At 52.4% G+C, this 23,345-nt stretch overlaps 1 protein-coding gene and 1 gene segment (V, D, J or C); both read left to right on the plus strand.

Moving 5' to 3' along the window:
* LOC311423015 (uncharacterized protein) overlaps positions 1-23,345 on the plus strand; it is a 219,465-nt gene that overhangs the window by 46,947 nt on the left and 149,173 nt on the right. The window lies entirely within an intron of this gene.
* The window catches only part of LOC311423019 (T cell receptor delta constant-like), a 97,035-nt gene continuing 81,676 nt past the window's right edge, over positions 7,987-23,345 (plus strand). The window contains exons 1-2 of the C gene segment in view: positions 7,987-8,121; positions 8,661-8,945.

A 23,345-nucleotide genomic window follows, 5' to 3' on the forward strand; every position in this document is an offset into this window, starting at 1 on the left:
TCCCACGTGTCTAAATCCACTCCTGTTTGGCTGCCTGGAGACTTTTCTACAGAGTTGCTGACCTTCTCTTTCTTCCAGAAACCATGGGGCAGGTGTCTGTGAAACAGCAAGAAGGACAAGTCACCGTGGAGCACAGAAATACCTTCCAGACCACTTGCACGTACCAAAGCTCCAACTTTCAGGGCTTATTCTGGTACCAGCAGAAGAAGGGACAAGTCCCTCAGCTGATTTCACATCAAGGCATAGTAGGCACCAAGCAGAAGGACCGTTTTACCACAGAGCTGAACACTGAGGGGAAATCCAGTGTTCTGCAACTGAAGGAAGTCGAGCTCTCTGACAGCGCCTTGTACTTCTGTGCTGTGCGTGACACCCTAGTGCAGGGAGGTACACTGGCTGTTCAACAACCCCAGAAAGGGAGAGGATGTATCTGTGCAAGGCAGAGCTCTGGTATTGGGCCCTCAGCTCTCCCCTGGTAGTGCTTCTTCCCTTGTGGACCCTGAGATCTGCCAGCCAGATCCTCTTTCCCAAACAGGCTAGTGTCAATGGCTGTGCAGAGAGGGCTGACTGACTGGCTGACCTGGACCACAGTGCTCTGCTGTTGTACCCTTTCCAGACTGCCAGAATAGGGCAAAGCCTGCTGGGAACCAGGACTCCCTCGGGGGCTTGCTCTAAGCCCTTCATCCCCAGGGTGAGTAAATTCATAGCAGCCCATGATTTAGCAGCTTGCTCCAAGCCCTGGCCTGGCCAGCCCAGAACAAATTCTCAAACTGGGCTGCAGGCCCAGGCCCCGGGCCCCTAGAACAAATTCTGACAGAGATTTGCAGGGTTCTTCCCTCTCTTCAATGAGTCAGTCGGTAAACTTGATTCACATCCCAGCCACCACGTTATCTCCAGGTTACATTCAGCTAGTCCATGTCCAAAGCTTGTGCCTGAGGGACAGAAAAAATAGAACAGCCCTTAGTGCCAAAGGCCTAAGAGTTCTCCATGTTCACCACTTTAAGCAATCAGAGCAAGAGATAAATGAAGACCTACAACCTGTTGCATTAGATGTCATCTTCTCATGGGAGCTGGGGGCATGCGTGATGATCTCCAGCTCCTGTACAGGGAGCAGTGTCGTAGTGAAGCAGTGGTGTAGTGACCAGCTCCTGCAGCAATGGGGGATTCGCGTGTCTGGGCAAAGAAGGGCATCTTGCAGGATGCAAATGCCGAGACCAGACAGAAGAAACGAGGCTGTGCTGATGAAGCTTCTCTGTCTCACAAACCATGTTGAATATGGTGTTTTGACATCCTCAGGCTTGAGGAAACTCTTGTGTGTGCTTGCAAGAGCAAGAAGCAAAGCAACCTGGAGAAAGAAAAGCTTGGCCCAGGCAGCTCCCAGCAGGGGACAGCCATGGGCCCTCTTTTCTCTGTGCTCTCAGGGAAGGCAGCACCAGCCTCAGCCTTGTCTCAGAAAGGGTCTGATCTATCCCCGGGATCACTGCCCCAAGGATTCTCTGTGGACGTTGAACACCTCTGCAGGAACAATGCTTTCTCTCTGGTTCTTGCCTGGGAATATGGCTGGGGCTGACCAGGCAGCCTCTGAATTCCAGTTTGAGAATTATAAAGGTAGAATGAATACAGGAAACAAAAGATCCCACAAGGAAGATCAGTATTGCTTAGAGCAAAGAAGAAATGCATTTAAATCACTGTTATCATCTTCTGAGCATTCAGTGACTTTGTTCAGAAAAAAATGAACTGGGAAAAGTAGAGAAACTAGAGAAAAAAAACTTGCTTGTTAGAATTTTATTTTACTTTTTGCTTTTCTTGCAGCATTCTTAAGATTAATGGGACTATTTTCTGACAAGCTCCTCTTAAATGCAAAACATCCCAGCTAATGATACTGGATGTGTGTTGCCTTCTTGTGCTCCTTTTGGAGGTTCTTTTGGATCACTGGTGATAAACACACTGTTTGCAAGGCATGTTGAAATATCGAGAACTAGCACAATCAACTACATGTAAGTTAACTTATGAAATAACTCTATTGGCAATGCTAGGTTTCCTGGGGAAGCATTTGGTATAACAAAGGTTTTGATCTCACTCAAGAGGTGTCCCTATGGAGGGAAGAGAGCTTCAGCACATTGAGAGATCCCAGAGGTCAGCAATGTCCTCCAGACTGGTCTGTGATGGTATCTTCTCTAACATTCTTCGTCCCTTGGGCCATTTCCATACTACTTTCTTACTTTTAGGTAGAGCTTGAGTGACTCTAGTCATACATACCTTTGCTACTAATGGTATAAAAATTTCTCACTTTGCATTAGAGGTTTGAGCTTAGAGAAATTCAGAGTGCATGCTCAGTGAGGGGTGGTTGCACCTTGGGGGTGTCTAGCCTTTGGGCTGGAGGTGTGTTTTGGCATCATAATGAGATTATAATGAGCAAAGTTCATCCATGATTATCAGTTTGGCTCAGGGCTGGCTATGCAGTCTGTTAGGCCCATTGTACCATCAAGTTCCCCAACCCTGTGGTGATATCGCAGAGCATGGCCATGGTGTCTTCATGCCGCTACACCCTCCATGCTATTTCTCTTACAGTCATCACACCATGCTGCTCTGGTGTTGCCAACATCTAAGGTTGCAGGTTAAGTTGCCAAAGGGACGACCATGGAACAGATTCCTTCCATATCTGCTGCATCTTACCTTCTCACCCTGGAAGTTTCCTCAATACAGGCACCTTCTCTTACATACAGAAAGAAGGTAAGGTAAGAAAAAAATCTTTTCTTAGGTAAGAAAAAATCTTGTATCTTCTCCCAGTATGATGCAAGCTTATTTCTGTCATGACACCCATGAGCACACATGAGCACAGGGCACTTAAACAGATTCCCTTACTGCAACCAGCCTCTGAGGATGCACAGAATAACTCTATCATGTCAGCACTATGCTAATTATGCCCCAGAGGTTCACCTGCCAGTCAGGCCCCATCCCGGCCCCTCCAAGCCCCTTCAGTTCTTACAGATCAGACAATGGCGTCCAATGTGGGTCAGACCCATCTTGGTGTGAGGAGGCAAGACGGCACATGCAGTGATGTCAGGTGAGGGAAGGAACACACATGACAGCATGAGCTGTGTGTAGCACCAGGGAGACCTCCACACAGTCCTGCTCCCACTGCTTCTTTCAAATTACTAACACTTTAAGAGAGAGGCCTGCTAACTGACAGGTGTTGAAATTTGATGGAGAGATGCAAAGCTTCCTTCCCTCTCCATCTGCACTTCCCTTCTCCTCTCTGTGCTCCCCATGCTGGAGCAAGTCCATGCCCTGACAGCTGGCCCTGCTGACCCATATGCTCCAGCTATATGCTTGAAAGTCACTTTCCTTGATGCCTGCGTCTCCTCTACCACTTTCCCTGTTCCTTGCCTGCCTAGACTGCACCTGGCTGCTGCCAACAACAGACCAGTCCCTGGCTCCTGAGGTACATTTGGAATTTTTGTCACGATCCATGAGTGCATGTGTTCCAAACCAGGAGCCATTTTTGAAGAAGATCTTCTGTAAATACAAACAACACCATGACATTACCACCACCAAACTGATCTCCTTCCTTCAGATGCAATCTAAGCTCCTTCATGGCTACTTTTATCCATCAGAAACTGTCAGAAAGAGGGCGCCCTTGGCCAATATGTGCATGGTCCCCAACTGGAGCACACAGGTGGTAACAGCGCAGGTCACAAGGGGGCTTCGGAGAACACGGGCAGGCTGGAAAAAGGGGTTGACCAGAAACTCATGATGGTGCAAAGAAGCAAAGAAAAGAAATTTCTTCTTAGTCAGGAAGCACCCGCAGAATAATGTAGGGTTGAGGCTGGCTGCCATGGAAGCAGATCCACATGAAGGGATTGTGGGTGCAGGAAGAACCCAGCCAGACACTAACCAGCAGTGCACCCTTGCAGCAAAGGCAGCCAACGGCCTGCAGAGCTGGGAGGGACAGGGGGTGCCACACGGTGTGTAGGGGTGAGCCTGGGGCACAGCTGCAGCCATGCTCGCTAGGAGACGCTTCTGGTGCTTGGAAGTCCCCTTGCAGGGCTTAGGGTTAAACGGCACTGGCTTGAGAGAGCGTCAGAGCGGTTATCTTCTGGCACTGAGTTCTGGCACTGCCTGAAGCAGGGATCATTGAGGCTGCTGACCAGTGGGGTTGGGCCACTGGGCCAGCACAGCATGCACTAGTCATACAGCGACATGTCTTAAGGCTGCAGGTGAACCTGGGAGAGAGGGCAGGCAGGAAGAAGAGCACAGGGAAAAGTGAGGAGCAAAATGTCTTCATTCAGACATGATCCAAAAAGAGTGGTTAGGACCAATAAGGCTGCTGCCTCACTCTTAGATGAAAATCCAACTCAGCCAGGTCCTACCCGGTCTCCCCGGACCCATTCCTGCTGCTGGCTTTCCACACCTGCAGCAGTGCCGGCCACAGCTGTGATACCAGCGCACCACAGCACCAAGCTCCCAGGCCCAGCCCAGCCTGACCCGTTGCCCTCCATTGGGGACGCTTCAGGCAGGCAGCTGCTTTCTCCTCTCCCGCTTCTCTCCTCTCTCCCTACTCATCTCCTACCATGTTCACTGCCCTCCTCTCCCCTTCCCACTCCCAGAGGAGATGCCGTAGCAGACGGGCAGCTGCTGTCTCCGCTCCCTCTCCCTTTCGCTTTCGCTCCCACTCCCACTGCCTCTCCCTCTGCCTCTCCTATCCCGGACTGGGCTGCAGGACGGGCAGAGCCCCGCGGGCAGCAGCCGAAGCCCTGCCCGCCCACAGGCGCCCAGCACTCGCAGCCCGGGCCAGCCCCCGAGCGGCCCCGGGGCGGAGCTGGCGGCGCCGGGCGGCGGCGGCGGGGAGGAGGCGCCGCGGGCGGAGCAGAACCGGGGCTGGCGGGGGCAGCGCGGCGCGGGCGGCGGAGCGGCGGGATGCGGCAGGGCCGGGCCGCAGGGCTGGCGGCGCTGGCCGCGGTGCTCCTGGGTGCGCGGGGCTGCCGGTGCCGGGGACAGGACGGGACGGGACGGGACGGGGCTGCCCTCGCTTCTGGCCCGCCGGCTTCTTACGGACCTCGCTCCCCTCTGGCCTCCCTCTGCAGCCATCCCGCCTGCCTCCAGCGAGCTCAGCCGGCCGTTGCCTCCCACCTTGCCTTGCTCCCTGCCTTCCTCCTCTTTTCGGCACACCCCCACTCATTCCTGCCTGCTTCCCTTCTCCTCCTGGCTCGGACTCTCCTTCCAAACAGCTCTGCTCCGACCTGTTCCCTAAATAACCATTCCCAGTGAAATGGCTTTGTATGCTTTCTATTGAGGAAATGCTCCTATCAGGTGTCAGCCGTTTTCTTCTGCCCTTTCCCCCAGTGTGACATTTTTGGTTCAGCAAAGCCATTTTCTGAGTTTTCTCCTGCTTTCCTTCTCGGCAGTAGCTGCAGGCAGAGCCCAGGTGCAGCAGGAGCCGTGGGCACAAACCAGGGAGGGCACCGGCATCGACATCACCTGCTCACACCCCAACATCCAGTCAAACGACTACATCTACTGGTACCGTCAGCTCCCGGGCCGAGAACCCACATTCCTCGTGAGGGCTTATAGTGGGTCCGAAGATGTAACGGACCCGGCAGGGCGGCTCTCGGTGACAGGAGACCGCCGGTCCAGCACCCTGTGGCTCGCTCGGCCCCGTCTTCGGGACGCGGCGGTGTATTACTGCGCCCTGAGAGCCACGGGGAGAGGAGCCGGGGCTGCGGCCGTGCAGGAACCGTGGCGGGCGGGGCCGGGTGTGTGTGGCGGGGGCGAGGCAGGGGCACAGCCCCCAGGGGGCGCTGCCGCTCCGCCCGCCAGGACCTCCTCGTCCCGCAGCCCCGGGGGTTTCCCCGCCAGCTGAGCCCCAGCCCCAGCCCAGACTCGTCCCCACTGAGGAGGCCCTTCGGTTCTTCTGGGTCAGATGATGAGGGTCAGGTGTGGGTCTGACCCATCTGGGTGTGAGGGGTCAGGACGTCACACCCAGCGATGTCAAGAGAGTGGAGGGGCACACCTGACTGCATGAGCTGTGTGCGTAGCACCAGAGAGACCTCCACACAGTCGTGCTCTCGCTGCTTCTTTCAAGTTGCTAACACCTTGCAGGGAGAGGCCTGCATATGAGCAGGTGTTGATTTCTGACATAGAGACACAAAGCTTCCTTCCCTCCCCATCTGCACCATGTTTGTGGTTCCTGGGAGCCCTTCCCAGGGGCCCTGTCCAGCAGCTTTTGCATGAAGGGCACCTTGTGCCTGAGTAGCAGCTGGCAATGCCAGAGACATCCAGTCCTGCTGAATCCTTTCATTAAGGCCACAAGCAGTCAGAAGGAAGGCACCCTTGGCATGGTCCATGCCTGGTCCCCAAAAAGGGCACACAGGTGGTGACAGTGTAGTTCACAAGTGGGCTTTGGAGAATGCGGGCAGGCTGGAGAAAGGGTCAGAGCCTCATGATGGTGCAAAGGAGCAAAGAAAAGGCTTTTCCTCTTGGTCAGGAAGCACCCCCAGAATAATGCGGGATGTGGGCTGGCTGCCAAGGAAGCAGACACACAGGAAATCCTTTTGGGTGCAGGAGGCACCCAGCCAGACACAAGCCAGTAGCGCGCCCTTGCAGCAAGGGCAGCCAACGGACTGCAGAGCTGGGAGGGACAGGGGGTGCCACGCGGTGTGTGGGGGTGAGCCTGGGGCACAGCTGCAGCCATGCTCGCTGGGAGACGCTTCTGGTGCTTGGAAGTCCCCTTGCAGGGCTTAGGGTTAAACGACACTGTCCTGAGAGACCGTCAGAGTGGTTATGTTGGGTTTCCTGCATTTTCTGTAATGGTCACATTTTAAGATCTTGTTGTACAGGCTTTGTCCCAAGCCCCAGTCCAGCACAATACTTCAAGCACAGCACTGCTAGCTGGTTCAAGAGAAGTGATTGTCCTGTTCTACTCTGTGCTGGTGTGACCTCACCTCAAGTACGATGTGCAGTTTTGGGCACCAAAGATGGCAAAAGTCCTAGAGGGACCTTCACATTTGAGGAGTGGCTGAGGTCACTTGGCCTGTTCAGCCTGGAAAAGAGACCTCATCATGGTCTCCAGCTTCCTCATGATGGAGAGTAGAGTGGCCGGTGCTAATGTATTCTCTCTGGTAACCAGTGATAGGACCCCAGGAAATGGTGTCAAGTTGCGGGGAGGTTCAGTTTGGATATCAGGAAGTGGTTCTTCACTGAGAGGGTGGTTGCACACTGGAACAGGCTCCACAGGGGTGTAGTCATGGCACCAAGCCTGTCGGAGTTTAAGAAGTTTAATATGCTCTTAGTCATATGAACTTGGATAGAACTGTGTGGTGCCAATAGTTGGACTCGATTATCCTTATGAGTCCCTTCCAAGACGGGATATTCAATGATTCTGATTCTACCTTTGGGACCGAGATAATGTCCCGGCCAGAAATGTCAGTTCTGGACACTCACTCTAATGATAGCTCTGGAACCTTGAATGATACAGTGACTACACCATTCCTCATCCCACCCCATCAGGACACAGCCAGACTGCTGGGATGCTGCACCACAGGGTTCCTCACCAATTTCTGGGGACTTGCTTACAAGGCAATGTTCCCAGTTGGTATAGGAAAGAAAGAAGAGAGTGGTTAGAAACAGGGTGCAAGTTGTTCCCAGAAGAAAAAGAACCATCCCCAGAGAGAGGAGGACCCCAGGAGGTGATGTAAAACCCCGGTGGAGCATGAGCCCTGAAGACTCTAAATGGGCCATCAGGAGTGTGTAGAACAGCAGAAATTTCTCACTGTAGCGGGAAGGACGCCATTGGAGGATGAGTGCAGGAACAGACCCTTCCGACCATGGGGAGAAAAGAGCCACCATGTTCCCCAGCTGTGCAGATGTTGGCTGCAGAAGCAGTACTGTCACTGCTGGAGAAGGACCCCAGCCGGGTATTTCAAGCACTCCAAGCACAAGCATTTTCTCCTCCCCCTTGCATTCTTTGTTCCCCTTGCCGAGTCATTTCCTGCAGCTCTGCTCCCCAGGGGCTCTTGGTGGGGACGTGTGCTCTTCTGAGGCTCTCTCACACATGCCGGAGGAGTGGTCTCACAATGCGCCTTGTTTATCTCATCCTCGCTGCCTTCCTGAGGCAACCACTGGGTAAGCATTGCCTGTGGCCGGTGGCATGGTTCTCCTTCTCTTCAGGAGACCATCACCCCCATCAACAGCTCTCTGCAGGGAGTTGCTCTTGAATTACTGGGAAAATGATGGCTAGTATCAGATCATGCCCATTTTGCGCTTCGTTTCTGAAGATGCTCTTACTGCTGGGAAGAAAAATGAAACAGCAGAAAGACCTCCTCTCCTGATCATCTCAGATCTTCTTCCCTTCCTTTCCTGTTGCCAACCATCCATGCCACTCTGCCTCTCTCTTCTGACACTCTGGGCAGTTTCTTCTCCTGAGAGAAGGAACTAAAGACAGTTCTACTCTGGGGGGATGGTAATGGCCCTACATGTGGGATGTAATAGATATTACCTTGCTCTGGGATTCATGCTAACCTCTGGTCATAGACCTTTTGCCCAAAGACGCCAAAATCCATGGGATTTTTGCTGCAGTCGAAGGCATAAAGATCCTTCCCATCCAGAAGCTTACTTCTCCCCTAGGTTTCTGTGATCAGTTGGTGACATTTGGTTTCTTTCAGATGCCATGGGGCAGATCTCCGTCACCCAGCAAGAAGGACAAGTCACCGTGGAACAGAAAAAAACATTCCACACCACTTGCACATACCAGAGCTCCTATTTTTATGCCTTGATCTGGTACCAGCAGAAGAAGGGACAAGCTCCTCAGCTGGTCACATATCACACCGGAGCGGGCAACAAGCAGAGCGGCCGTTTCACCACGGAGCTGAACACTGTGAGGAAATCCAGCATTCTGCGGCTGAAGGAAGTTGAGCTCTCTGACAGCGCCTTGTACCTCTGTGCTGTGAGTGACACCCTGGTGCAGGGAGCTACACTGCCTGTGCAACAACCCTGGATGGGGAGGGGATGTGTCTGTGTAAGGCAGAGCTCTGGGATGGAGTCCTCAGCTCTCCCCTGGCAGCGCTGCTTCCCCTGTGCACTCTGAGATCTGCCAGCCAGATCCTCTTTCCCAATGGGACTGGTGTCAGTGGCTTGAAAGGAAGGAGAAGGTGGTGAAAGAGGCCCTGCCCTCAAACTGTTCTCCGTGTGCAGCCATGGACAAAGCAGCTTTTGCCATTTGCTTCGCAAAAAGCTCACTTCTTATTCTGATTTATGCGCTCTGCTCTGCACTGAGGGCAGGAAGCAAGAGGTCAGAGGCTCACCTGAGCATGGCAGTCCCATGCAAAAAGCTTCTTTGTCCTCTGACTTTCCGCATAGGTCTGGTAGGATGGACCGTCCCTGGGTGGGCATTCCCACAGAACGTAATGTTGTCAGCACACAGCTTCAACAAGAACAGGATCTCCCAAGCCGCGCAGCGAAGTGGAAATCCCTAAGCAGGGAGGAACACAGGAGATGGGACATGGTTTCTTGTGCATTAGACATATCCTTATGACTGTGTCCACCACTACAGAGGTTGGCCGTGCCAGGAAGAGGGCTGGACTGACCAAGAACTGCTTTGTGGTGGGGGAAAGGCCCTGCAGAGCAGCCAGGGTGGGGTTGGGCATTGGATGCTGTCCTTGGATGGTCCTGTGTGATGGTAACTGGGGGTGTGCCAGGGACTGTCATGGTTTAACCCGGCCGGCAGCTAAACACCACACAGCCGTTCACTCACCCTCCCTCCTCTCTCTCTGGGATGGGGGAGAGAAATGGGAAAGTGAAGTCCGTGAGTTGAGATAAAGACAGTTTATTAAGACAGGATAATAATAACAACAATAATAATAATGACAATAATAATAACAATAATGATGATAATAGTACTACTACTAATACATAATAGTACATAAGAGCAAGTGCCGGGTCCTGCACCTGGGACGGGGAAACCCTGGCTGCATGTACAGACTGGGCGATGAGACGCTGGAGAGCAGCCTAGAAGAGAGGGATCTGGGGGTCGTGGTAGACAGCAAATTGAATATGAGCCAGCAATGTGCCCTGGCAGTCAGGAGGGCCAATCGTGTCCTGGGGTGCATCAAGCACGGCATCGCTAGTAGGTCAAGGGAGGTGATTGTCCCGCTCTACTCTGCGCTGGTGCGGCCTCACCTCGAGTACTGTGTGCAGTTCTGGGCACCACAGTATAAAAAGGACATGAAACTGTTGGAAAGTGTCCAGAGGAGGGCTACGAAGATGGTGAAAGGCCTGGAGGGGAAGACGTACGAAGAACGGCTGAGGTCACTGGGCCTGTTCAGCCTGGAGAAGAGGAGGCTGAGGGGAGACCTCATCACAGTCTACAACTTCCTCGTAAGGGGGTGTCGAGAGGCAGGAGACCTTTTCTCCATTAACACCAGTGACAGGACCCGCGGGAACGGGGTTAAGCTGAGGCAGGGGAAATTTAGGCTGGACGTCAGGAGGGGGTTCTTCACAGAGAGGGTGGTTGCACACTGGAACAGGCTCCCCAGTGAAGTGGTCACTGCACCGAGCCTGTCTGAATTTAAGAAGAGATTGGACTGTGAACTTAGGCACATGGTCTGAACTTTTGGGTAGACCTGTGCGGTGTCAAGAGTTGGACTTGATGATCCTTAAGGGTCCCTTCCAACTCAGGATATTCTATGATTCTATGATTCTATGATTCTAATAATGTGTACAAAACAAGTGATGCACAATGCACTTGCTCACCACCTGCTGACCAATGCCCAGCCTAACCCTGAGCAGTCCAGCCCCCCTCCTGCGGCTAGCCACCCCTATATATTGTTCAGCATGATGTCAGATGGTATGGAATACCCCTTTGACTTAGTTTGGGTCACCTGTCCTGGGTCTGTCCCCTCCTAGCTCCTGCTGCACCCCCAGCCTGCCTGTTGGCAGGACAGAGCAAAAAGCTACAACATCCTTGGCTTGGTGTAAGCACTGCTCTGCAACAATTAAAACATCTGCGTGTTATCAGCCCTCTTCTCATCCTAAGCCAAAACACAGCATTCTACCAGCAACTAGGAAGAAAATTAACTCTGTCCTAACTGAAACCAGGACACCTGGCAACTTGATACCACCAGGAAAAGTTTCATTTGGAGGAAGAGGGTGGGATGCAGAAAACTTTAATGACTATCAACAGGTAAATGAGGCGATTCTAGAGGAGTCTGTCAGTGCAGGCAGCACCAGGAGGTACCAGAAGTCTGCACCTCACAGCTGAGGATGCTGCAATTAGCACCAGACATGGAGGATCCCGCAGTGGTGTTCTGTTGGTAAGAGCAGAGGATGGGGTGTGGCAGAGCCATGATCACAGGAGAGGGCTGGATGATGACAGTGGAGTTCTGGCACTGCCTGAAGCAGGGCTCATTGAGGCTGCTGACCAGTGGGGTTGGGCCACTGAGCCAGCACAGCATGCACTGGTCATACAGCGACATGTCTTAAGGCTGCAGGTGAACCTGGGAGAGAGGGCAGGCAGGAAGAAGAGCACAGGGAAAAGTGAGGAGCAAAATGTCTTCATTCAGACATGATCCAAAAAGAGTGGTTAGGACCAATAAGGCTGCTGCCTCACTCTTAGATGAAAATCCAACTCAGCCAGGTCCTACCCGGTCTCTGAGTCACACCTTTCCTAATCCCTCTCTCATGACCACCATCGCCAGGGAGACAGGCTAAGAAATCCTGAGCAACTTGATGTGATGAGACCTGCCCTGAACTCAGGGTTGGATAATGTGCATGCTGGCGGTGCAGCCTGTGATCCTCTGGGAGGGTTTCTCAGAGGACCACTGGCTAGGAATGTTCAGGAGTCTTGGGGCGACCTGCATAATCACCACATCTCAGCCTTGGTGGGATGCTGATGTCAGATCACTGTTTCTGCTAATGCCCAGGGTGCTGCTTGTTCTCATACTGATATCACTCATAACATCAAAAGCAGGTGGAGGGAACAGCACTCATGCACACTGCTGCTCTTGTAAAAACATACATGAAATCATCGGTCCACTCACAAACACTCCTGGATACATAGTGAGGTACCGTCAACTACACACACACATACCTGTGCACACACAGTGAAGAGAGCAAAATCTGCTCACTTGAAGCCCAGGGTTGGGATCTTACTCTCTACTGTCTCTGCAGGATCGTCCTTGCTTGCTGAGGCCCTGCTGTGTTGTCTGTCCAGAAGATATTGAGTGGTGGAGGACAATGAATCCTGAGCAGCAACTCCATCTCCTCCTTCCTCTTGCTGCTGCTGTCTTCGCCTAGGGGTGGGGGAAGGTCTACAAAGTGCTTTCTTTTCTTGCTGCCGGGTTTGTCTGATAGCTGAGAGCTGCTGCTCTTCGTCCTGGACTCAGTCATCGACCTCTTCATCCCTATTGAAAATACACCTGTGATGGTGGTGCCCAACCAGCACTTGCATCCTTCTGTGTAGTTTGTCTTTGGCAACCTCCCCTTCGCTGACATGCGCCATGTCTTGGTCGGGATGCCTCTTATGCTTATAGATGCCTTCTCTACAAGCATTAGGGAGGGGGGCAGAGAGAAAGAACAGCAGGAAACTGGAAAGAAGTACATGCACGGACACAAGCCTGACTGACAGATGACGAGGGAGGTAGTGAGAAGACCAAATCTGGGCATTTGCATGACTTATGGGTGGTTCAGGGGTCTGCGGCTCTCTTTAAGCCTCAGAAGTTATCACATTGGGGACCTCGTCAATGGGGATGGTAAGAAAAGAGGAGGCAAGCAACAAGCATGCAGAGACAGGGACCAGGGAAAACAAACACAGAGGCAGTGACGAGACAAACCTCACCATTCACACCAGTTGTTGGCCTATCAAGAAGCCACAGGTGCCACTGCCAGGGAGATCAGCCTGGGCCTTGCACCTCCTACAGCTGTGGGCCAGGGCACAGGCTGGGATGGGTGAGGGACAAACCTCTACAAACCCATGAGGGGACAGCAGGGCACGTGAAGCTGGGAGGAGCACACGAGGGCAGACAGAGCAGGGGGGCAAAAGGGGCCACTCCATGCACTTGTCTACTCAGAGATTACCTCTGTATAGTCTCGCTCTGTCCCACGTGCACATGTGCTGCAAGGAGAAAGTGTCAGGTCGTGGTGGAGTAGCAGGAGTGGATTTGGTGCCAGGAACTTGAGACTGGGGCCGAGTTCGCCCCTGGCCTGTGCTTTCAGCTAGTAGAACCAGGGGGTCCTCCTGCAGATCTTGGAGAAGGGAACCGTGTCTCAGCCTCCAGGCAAATGCGGCAGGAATGTTTGGGTCTCCAAAAGCAACTACTAGGGGTACCAGCCTGGCTGTATCTTCCCCAAATGCGGTGTGCATTACCCTGTCTGTGTGTGTCCCTCAAAACGTGCTCAGCTCCGATACCAGTGGAGCTCCAAACACTACAGGCCACAGCTGGGAAACCAGTGCTTCGCATCACCACACTACCAGACCGAGTACACCCCGGCCCGCTGCCCTCCGCCTGCCCCTCTTGCTGCAGATGGGCAGCTGCTTTCTCCGCTCCCTCTCCCTTTCCCTTTCCCATTCCCATTCCCTCTCCTCTCCCCTCTCCTCTCCCGTGCCGAAGAAGCTGCCTCAGCCTTTCCCTGCACGCCTCCACGTCTCCGCGTCCCAGGCTGGGCTGCAGGACGGGCAGAGCCCCGCGGGCAGCAGCCGAAGCCCTGCCCGCCCACAGGCGCCCAGCACTCGCAGCCCGGGCCAGCCCCCGAGCGGCCCCCGAGCGGCCCCGGGGCGGAGCTGGCGGCGCCGGGCGGCGGCGGCGGGGAGGAGGCGCCGCGGGCGGAGCAGAACCGGGGCTGGCGGGGGCAGCGCGGCGCGGGCGGCGGAGCGGCGGGATGCGGCAGGGCCGGGCCGCAGGGCTGGCGGCGCTGGCCGCGGTGCTCCTGGGTGCGCGGGGCTGCCGGCGCCGGGGACGGGACGGGACGGGACGGGACGGGACGGGACGGGAGGGGGCTGCCCTCGCTTCTGGCCCGCCGGCTTCTTACGGACCTCGCTCCCCTCTGGCCTCCCTCTGCAGCCATCCCGCCTGCCTCCAGCGAGCTCAGCCGGCCGTTGCCTCCCACCTTGCCTTACTCCCTGCCTTCCTCCTCTTTTCGGCACACCCCCACTCATTGCTGCCTGCTTCCCTTCTTCTCCTGGCTCGGACTCTCCTTCCAAACAGCCCTGCTCCCACCTGGTCCCTAAATAAACCTTCCCAGAGAAATGTCCTTTGTGTGCTTTCTTCTGAGAAAAAGCTCGCATCGGCTATCAACCGTTTTCTTCTGCCCTTTCCCCTTTCATGACATTTTTGGTGGAAGCAAAGCCATTTTTTGAGTTTTCTCCTGCTTTTCTTCTTGGCAGTGGCTGCAGGCAGAGCCCAGGTGCAGCAGGAGCCGTTGGCACAAACCAGGGAGGGCACCGGCATCGACATCACCTGCTCACACCCCAACATCCAGTCAAACGACGACATCTACTGGTACCGTCAGTTCCCGGGCCGAGAACCCACATTCCTCGTGTGGGCTTATAGTGGGTCCAAAGACGTGACGGACCCGGCAGGGCGGTTGTCGGTGGCAGGAGACCGCCGGTCCAGCACCCTATTCCTTACCCAGCCTCGTCTTCGGGACGCGGCGGTGTATTACTGCGCCCTGAGAGCCACGGGGAGAGGAGCCGGGGCTGCGGCCGTGCAGGAACCGTGGCGGGCGGGGCCGGGTGTGTGTGGCGGGGGCGAGGCAGGGGCACAGCCCCCAGGGGGCGCTGCCGCTCCGCCCGCCAGGACCTCCTCGTCCCGCAGCCCCGGGGGTTTCCCCGCCAGCTGAGCCCCAGCCCCAGCCCAGACTCGTCCCCACTGAGGCCCTTCGGATCTTCTGGGTCAGATGATGAGGGTCAGGTGTGGGTCTGACCCATCTGGGTGTGAGGGGTCAGGACGTCACACCCAGCGACGTCGAGAGAGTGGAGGGGCACATCTGACTGCATGAGCTGTGTGCGTAGCACCAGAGAGACCTCCACACAGTCGTGCTCTCGCTGCTTCTTTCAAGTTGCTAACACCTGGCAGAGAGAGGCCTGCATATGAGCAGGTGTTGATTTCTGACATAGAGACACAAAGCTTCCTTCCCTCCCCATCTGCACCATGTTTGAGGTTCCTGAGAGCTGTTCTCATGGGCCCTATCCAGCAGCTTTTGCATGAAGGGCACCTTGTGCCTGAGTAGCAGCTGGCAATGCCAGAGACATCCAGTCCTGCTGAATCCTTTCGTTAAGGCCATGAGCAGTCAGAAGGAAGGCACCCTTGGTGAGTTTGTGCATGGTCCCCAACCAGGGCACACAGGTGGTGACAGCATGGGGTCACAAGGGAGCTTCAGAGAAAAGGGGTCAGGCTGGAGAAAGGGTCAGAGCAGAGTCTCGTGATGGTGCAAAGGAGCAAAGAAAAGGCTTTTCCTCTTGGGCAGGAAGCACCCCCAGAGTAATGCAGGGCTGACTGCCAAGGAAGCAGAAACTCAAGAAAGGGTTTTGGGTGCAGGAGACACCCAGCCGCACAAGAGCCAGCAGTGTGCCCTTGAAGCAAAGGCAGCCGATGGCCTTCGGAGCTGGGAGGGTTAGGGGGTGCCCCGCAGTGCGTGGGGCCGGGCAGGTGGGGCGAGGGCGACGCGGGGGCACAGCCACAGCTCGGACGCGTGGGGGCGCTGCCGGTGCTTGGAAGTCCCCTTGCTGGGCCTGGAGTTAAACAGCACGGGCCCGAGGGAGCATCACAGCAGTCATGTTTGGTTTCCTTCATCCTATGTAGTTGTCGTGTTTTAAGAGCTTGTTGTACAGGCTTTGTCCCAAGGCCTAATCCAGCACCTTTGGCGCTGAGATGACGTCCTGGCAATACAACAAATACCTGCACTGGACACTCACTGTAATGACAACCTTTGGAACCTTGGATCTTGCCAAAGGACTAAGTTGTATAGGAGTTTGCTGCACTAGCCAGCGCTGTTGAAGGTCTGCCCTTGGTGCAGGATTCACTCCTGTCTGTGTGTGCAGAGGTGCTGACTGCTGAGCAGAGGGCCGTGGTGGGTCGTCCTTCCCTGCCAGCATGAGAGAGTGTGTCTCTCCTTGGGGGAGGGGCTTTCTGCAGCTGGCACTGTCCATAGACACATTTCACTGCAGAGCCTTCCCCCTTGCCCAGGGAAGAGGTGAAGGATAATCAGACTGGCAGAGAATGTTGGGCATCTGGGTTTAGGTGCCTTTGTTTGTGCGTGGTCATACGTCCATTCAGACAGCCCCTAGGGAAGAAGAGGACAAGGGCAGCAGAAGGCATCCCATCTCCATTGACAGCAGAGGTGGGTGCTGCCCTTTATGTCTGGCCGGGTTCTGGATAGCAAGGGGAGGCCACTGGGGATTCTTGCCCCTTGCTGGGGCTGCCCACCTGCCAGAAAGGCCAAAAAGAGGGAAGCACACAGTGGCCATGGTGGTGTCCTTTTGCCTTACCGCTGACCAAGTGAAATGTCCTAGCCTTCACAGGCCTGCAGCTGTGAGCTAACTGCACAAGTGTGACACTCATGGTGCTGGAAAACCTGCACCTGGCAATGGGGAACGTGGGGCACAGCAAAGACTGGCTGGATTCCTTTCTGACTGCTTTAAGCACTAGTCCATCTCTCTCTTCAGAGCCTTGCTGGGGCAGAGGTGAGCCCCAAGGAGCAGCAGGGGGAGAGCTTTGCTCCACCCTCTGTGCTGAGGTTTAGAGGCTGCTTTGAGCTGGCAGAGGGGGAAGTGAACTCGCAAGCTTGAGCTCCCTCTTTCCAGGCACTACGTGGGCACCCTGTGAAGGCGAGAGCGTGACATGGTCCTGCTTTTCCTGGCAGCCTTGATGGCACTGTCAGACTTTGGTGAGATGTGACATTCAGGAGGGCAAGCTAGGGTCAAGATGGCATCCCATCATTTCTGGAGGGGAGAAATTGGACTCCTTTTCTCCCTGGAAGAACTGGAAGTGTTTTCTGTAGGGAGAGCAGGGGCTGCAGATGGGAGCAACGCATGTAGAGGGATGAATAAGCTTCTGCACTTTTATTTGCAGATGCCTAGCATTCTTATATGCATTATTCATAGGTATGGATGGTGAAAGAGAGGTTGTTGGTAGGGAACAGATCAGAATGGTAGATAGGAGCTTATGCCCTCCTAAGATGTCCTTGACAAAATAATGTCAGCATATGTTGAGTCAGATGTAATCCTCGGTAGACTTGGAAAGAAGGCTAAAACCATACAAGACCTGAGATGCTGCACAAGGAAAAAGCAAGAACATATCACGTCAGGAGATGTTACGGAGTAAACATTGTAGTAAGAAATGATGAAGTGAGGTAGGGTAGGAATGGCTCATCTCTTGTGCTGCAGGCATAGAGACAAACTGAGGGACAGTTTGAGCTGAGGGACAGAGAGAACAGATAGACTCAAAGCCTGGTGAGATACTGCTAAAAAGCACGTAAACTGACAGACTTGGGTGTGGGAATTGAATAGCATCTGCAGATAGAAGAGTTTCTGTGTATTTAGCTCAGCATTTTACAGCCCATGAAAAAGGAGATGGAGAGTGGAGACAAGGAGAAAGTTGGTGAAATGATAGACACGGGAGAGAGAGGGGGAGAACAGATAGGCCTTCAAGCAGTGCTGAAATGCTGTTCTGGCTTTGCAGGTCATGCACAGAAGGACACCATGCTGCAGTTTCCAGAAGAAACCACCATCCAGGTGGGACACAATGCAACTCTGCACTGCAATTTCTCCACCAGCTTCTCTACTTTCTCCATCATCTGGTATCAGCAGCACCTGAATCAGTCCCCTCAGTTCTTGTTGTGGGTGAGCACGTACAAGTTTCATGAGGATTCTGGGAGGTTCTCCTCTGTGCTCTCCATGGAGAACTCCCAGGTGCTTCTCCACTTGCAAGATGCCAAGCTCCAGGACAGCGCTGTCTACCTGTGTGCACTGAGCCCACACTGGTGCCCTCAGCTTGCAGCTTTATACAGGAAGGTGCAGGTGCTGTGAAGAGCAGCTCCCTCTCACTAGTGTTCACATGGAGCTCTGAGTTCAGCCTGCCCAGCAAGGACACATGGGGCTTGTCATGGGGCTGGCTCTCTCCCTCCATGGCCTGTGTAACAGGGACAAGTACTATTAAGAACATGCTGTATTATCTTTTGCAGCTGTGTCTATGTCGAGGGTCATGGGGAAGGAATCAATAAGGCCAGAAAAGAGCTGTTGAGAGCTGCTACGTGAGCTCATGAAACTACCTGGGACTGGGAGTCAGTATTAAGACACATCTACTAACCTGCTTCCCACTGCCTACACTGACGACCACTGTTGGGGAACAGGGCTCTTCTTGAGAGATATGATTGCTCTTGTGGTTTTACCTGCCAAGCAAAACAGCCTGGGGAGGGAAACTCAGCCCTACATCTGGGCATCAGCTAAACCCTCAGCAAGTGAAAAACCTTCATCAGCTGGAGACTGGGGAAGACTTTCTGTTCACCGCAGAGAGGTGTCTCATTCCTTTTCATACCATCCTTCTGCTCTGCAGCATCACCAGTGGATGTCTAGAGATGTTCCTGTGTCCCTGCATCTGTGCTAGATTCTCTGCCCATCACAAAACTGCTAGTCATCCCAAACCTCAAGACTTGTTTGTCCATCTGCACACAGTACTCTTTACATGCTGTCTGTTTGGTGGCACAGTGAACTGTCCCTTGAGAGCAGCTCTGGTGGAAGCCAACATAACGAGCCATGGTGACTTAAATGTGACCTTGGTTGGATTTTGCTCACAATGGAAGGAAATGTTTAAGTGTTTGAAATGAGGCCTTCCAAGGTAACACACAAAGTTCCATCTTTGTGCCAAGGGGAACAGGGGAAGGATGTGTCTCAAGGAGGGACAAGATGGAGCAAATAGGAGGGAGGCAAGAAGGAGGCAATTGAAAGAGATAGCCTTTGCCTGTGGTAACAGGAAGGTATGTGGCTAGCCCCAGTCCCACTGCTGGATGGATCAAGAAAGTTGTGGTTTGGGTGTCAGCAGAAAGATGTATTTTATACTGTTCTCATGCTTGAGAATTACCCATGTGAAAGAGGGTTCTGCATTTTGTGAGAAAAGGACAACAGGAAGACTAGATAATAAATGTGCTTGAAAATGGGGGCAATGCTAACTCATTCCAAAATTATATTATAAATGTTGTTCTTTTTTTTTTTTTTTTTTTTTCTCTTTTTCTTTTTGTCCCCTCCTCCCCATCATCCATTAGATACTGATTGCACATTAGGCTAATCCTTTTCCCTTCCTTCACAGTGGTATCTCTCTGGATGTGCTGAAAAGTGAACGTCAGGACTTAGCATTGCTGAAGATTCACAGTAAAGAATTTTTTCCTAGTATTTGGTTTAAACATCCCCTGGTGCAGCTTTATACCATTCATGTAACATTCATTGGTTGCCAGGGAGAAGAGACGTTCCTCTCCATTTCCCCTCCCAAGGAAGCTGTAAGAGAGCAATGAGGTTGCCTCTTAGCCTCCTTTCCTCCGTACGAGATTACCCAAGTGTCCTCAGCCTCTCCCCATTGGACATACCTTCCAGCCTGTTTATCAGCTTTATTGCTCTCCTCTGGACACCTTCAAGTATCTTAATATCGTTTTTATGTTGTGGTGCCCAGAACTGCACACACTATTACAGATGAGACTACACTAATGATAAATATAGTGAGAGAGTCACCTCTTTTGACTGACTGGCTAAGCGGTATTTGATGCACCCAAAAAATAATGTTTTACCTTCTTGGATGCCAGGGCACACTGCTGACTCATATTAAGCCTGCTCTCAACCAGCACTCCCAGACACCTTTCTGCAGGGATACTCTCAAGACTCTCATCTGTCAGTCTGTACTTGCATCTGGAATTACTCCATGTCATGTGCAGAACCCAGCATTTGCTCTTGTCAAATTTCATGCTGATGATGATGGCTCAGTGCTCAAATCGATAAAGATCTCTTTGCAAGGCCTGCCTCCAGAGAGGATGTCTCAGTGTTAATATCATCAATGAACTTGCTAAGCATGCATTCCACTCCTGCCTCTAGATCACATACAAAAATATTGAACAAAACTGCCCCTACAATTGAGTCCTTAAGAATAGGGGCCCTGGAAAACTAGTTAATATTCAAGGATCACCTCCTCCCAGTTCAAGAGTAATGCATCCCGAGAGTGATGATGTCAGGCAAAAATGTCAGGAGGCCAGCATGGATGAAGCAGGAGCTCCTGGCCAAACTCAAACAGAAAAAAAAAAAAAAAAGGAGGCCTACAGAGGGTTGAAGCAAGGACAGATAACCTGTGAGGAATACACAGAAATTGTCTGAGCATCCAGGCTAGGAAAACTGAAGTAGTCTTAGAATTAAAATTGGCCAGGAACATCGAGGACAAGAAGAAAGGTTTCTGTGACTACATCTGTGATAAAAGAAGACTAGGGGCTAGACTTCCAATGAAATTCCCACTGACTGAAAAAGGGGAAACATAATCCCCATTTTCCTCATGCCAAGTGCAAGGTCCTGCTCATGGGCCAGGGCAATCCCAAATACAAATATGGGCTGAGTGGAGAATGGATTGAGAGCAGCCCTGAGGAGAAGTACCTGAGGGTGTGTTGGTTGACAAGAAGCTCAACATGAGCCAGAAATGTGCACTTCCAGCCCAGAAAGCCAACTGTATCCCGGGCTGCATCAAAAGAAGCGTAGCCAGCAGGTGGATGGAGGTGATTCTCCCCTTCTACTCTGCTCTTACGAGATCCCACCTGGAGCAGTGTCAGCTCTGGGGTCCCCAGCACAAGAAGGCTATGGACCTATTAGAATGAATCCAGATGAAGGCCACAAAGATGATCAGAGAGCTGGAGCACCTCTCATATGAAGACAGGCTGAGGGAGTTGGGGTTGTTCAGCCTGGGAAAGAGAAAGCTCAGGGGAGACCTTCTAGCAGCCCTCCAGTAACTAAAGTGTGCCTACAGGAAGGCTTGGGAAGGACCCTTTGTCAGGGAGTGTAGTGATAGGACACTGAAAGAGGGTAGATTTTGATTAGATATTAGGAAGAAATTTTGTACACTGAGGGTGCTGAGGCACTGGAACAAGTTGCCCAGAGAAGTTGTGGATGCCCCATCCCTGGAAATGTTTAAAGCCAGGCTGGATGGGACTTTGAGCAAACTGGTCTAGTGGAGGTTGGTGCTAGGTGATATTTAAGGTCTCTTCCAACCCCAGTCATTCTATGATTCTGTGTTTGTAACACTTCTAGTGACTGGCTGCCAGCCAGATCTAGCCCCATTCACTATAACCCTTTCAGCCCTACCATTGAGCCAGTTCTTCACCCAGCATTGCATGAACCTGTTCACTTCACAGTTGGACAATCTATCCAGAAAGACATTGTGAGGGATGGTATCAAAAGCCTTACTGAAATATGAAAAGATAACTCCCATTGCCTTCCTTTCATTCACTACGTGGATGATCTTATTGTAGAAGGATATCAGATTACTAAGGCATGACTTTGCCTTCATGAACCCTTGTTGACTATGTCTGATAATAGCTTTGTTCTTGAAATGTCTTTCCATAGCCCTCAGGATAATCTTCTCAGCAATTTTTCCAGGTAGTGAGGTTAGACTAATAGATCTGTAGTTTTCTGGGTCTTCTCTCCTGCACTTCTCATAGATGGGTATAACTTTGTCTAGCTTCCAGTCATAAGGGACCTCCCCAGATTCCCAAAACCTTTGCTAAACTGTTGAGAGGGTTCCAGCTATAGTAACTGCTAACTCCCTCAGTACTCTGGGGTGATTCCCATCAGGTCCCGTGGAATAATGAACATTCAACTGATACAGCTGGTCCCTTACAATTTCAGTGACCACAAATGGAAAGTCACTGCTCCCCCAGTCATCATCCTCCAACTCAGAGGACTAGGCACCTCAAGCTCTACCATTAATATTAAAAACTGAGGCAAACAAAGAAAAGGCATTCAATGTCTCCACCTTTTCCTCATTCTTACTTGTAAGGTGACAATCTTCATCAGGTATTCATTCAATGTTTTATTTTGACCTTCCTTGCTGTTGACATATTTATAAAAGACTTTTTGTTGTCTGACACCACAGTGAACAGTGTCAATTCTAGATTAACTTTGGTTTTTCTTGTTTTGTCCCTTATTGTCTTGGTTTCTCTCCCGTTACAACCTTGCAGAAATCTGCAAATCAACAGAGGATGGAAATTATACACAGGGGTCAGAGGTAATCTTCAGGGCACTCCCAAACACTTCCTTCCTTCCTTCCTTCCTTCCTTCCTTCCTTCCTTCCTTCCTTCCTTCCTTCCTTCCTTCCTTCCTTCCTTCCTTCCTTCCTTCCTTCCTTCCTTCCCTCCCTCCCTCCCTCCCTCCCTCCCTCCCTTTGTGCTCACATTAATGGAGAAAGTCCTCATCCCGACAGCCAGCCTTGCTCACCCATGTGCCCCAGCCATATGCTTGCAAGTCTCTTTCCTCAATGCCTGTATCTCCTCTACCACCTCCCTTGTTCCTTGCCTGCCCTGGCTGCTGCACTGTGTCTGGCTCCAAAGACCTCTTGGGACACCTGAAGGCTCTGGCTCTCAGGGACACCTGAAGGAACAGCCCTGCAGACTGCAGGAACAACCCCGCAGACCCTTCAGACTGTCACTGTCCATGCCAAGCCTTCCAGGCTGTGTCAGGTTCCTGCCAACAGATGACAACATAGACCTCAAGGAGACACTGACTGGAATGTTTTGCTTCTTTGCCTCACAATCCCTGAAGGCTCATTTTCCATACTAGAAGACACTTTTGCAAAGCTCTTCCGTGAATACAAACAACACGTTAACACCACCTTGACCAAACTCCTTCTCTCCTTTCTTCAGACCCAGTCTCAGCTGCTTCATGGCCACTTTGATCCCCCTTTGTCCTTTCTTCACCTTTAGCTTTGGGAAATCTCTTTTCACTCTGTGGGTACCCCTCTCCTTTCCTAGCCTTTCTCCCACTGCTACAGGGTGTCTCCCAAGTCCTGTGCCTCTTCCTCTCAGCCTCTGTGCTCCTCTTGGTGAGAATGTTGAGTTCTTTTTGCCTTCTGTGAACATTCAACCATATCATATTAATGGTATGTTCAATGTTAACTCTGCCATGGCCGACAGATGTCCCTGAAGGGAGGACACTGGAAACCTCATAGATCTTTTAAGACTATCAGAGATCTCTTCCAGTCCCCTCTGTCTTGTGCCTTGGGATGTATAGGAGAAACAGACTGCTGTGATGCTCCTGATATTGACTGTCAGTCAGGGATTTCCACCCCTGGACACTGCCCAGTCTTCCTGGGAGTCAATGCTGGAGTCAGGCCTATCTC

Source organism: Aythya ferina (genome assembly GCF_964211825.1).
Source record: "Aythya ferina genome assembly, chromosome: 23".
NCBI lineage: Eukaryota > Metazoa > Chordata > Aves > Anseriformes > Anatidae > Aythya > Aythya ferina.